Genomic DNA, 994 nt, shown 5'->3' on the forward strand with positions numbered 1-994 from the left:
GCTCGTTTTATGGATTTTTAAATATTCATAAGAAATGTTTATTTTGCGTTATTTTTTTGACAATTTTCAATTTAAGGGAATAACATTTGGACCGTTTAACCATTTTTAGGTCATTCAACACTAAAATTCAGTTTTTTAAATTTAATTTTAAGATTTAAAAATGTTTTTTGTTCAAAAGTAAAAAAAAAATCTAATTGCATTTTTAAGCGCATTGATTTTAATTTTTAAGGTATAAAAGCAGTTTTTAGGGAATTACATTCCCATCTATAGTTTATTACTAAAGGGTGTTATTTATCTAATTACGTATGTTGCATAGGTAATTGAGTAGGTAACTCAATAACATATTATAATTATATTATAATAATTTTATATAGTAAAGGTATACTCAACACTTTATTAAACGATCATGATAAAACATTGTGATAATTTATTTATTCGTATACGGAAATGCGTTTCCGAATGTCATACCCTTACTCGAATGAATCGTACGAATCTTTTTCACACGACAAAACACATTCGTATACGTAAATATTTCAAGAATACCTATTTTTCGGATCATGTGGAAACTAGTGTGGAAACCACGATTTTCGTATACGGATCCGATCCGTATGAATTCAAGAATAGGCCCCCAGATCCGTATGAATTCAAGAATAGGCCCCCTGGTTGTGCAGGGGATACGCGCCCGGCAGCCGGCACTTTTGGGGATTTCTTCTTTTCCGCCCGGCACTTTTGGGGATTTCCTCTTTTCCGCCCGGCACTTTTAGGGATTTCCTCTTTTCCGCCCGCTGGACGGAAAAGGTTGCTTTCGAACGCTTCAACCGTGGTCGAAAACCAAACTTTCGGTGCAGCGTGACCAAAAATTTAGTTTTGGCACAAGCTTCATGTGACCAATATTTACACTTGCAACATTGGATCCAATCTTCTCCACTTCTACTATTTGAATACAATTCTGTGCATATCATACAAAAGTGTCTTCTTCAGTGTTTTCTTCATT

Source organism: Acyrthosiphon pisum, chromosome A2 (assembly GCF_005508785.2).
Source record: "Acyrthosiphon pisum isolate AL4f chromosome A2, pea_aphid_22Mar2018_4r6ur, whole genome shotgun sequence".
In the NCBI taxonomy this organism is placed as follows: Eukaryota; Metazoa; Arthropoda; class Insecta; order Hemiptera; family Aphididae; genus Acyrthosiphon; species Acyrthosiphon pisum.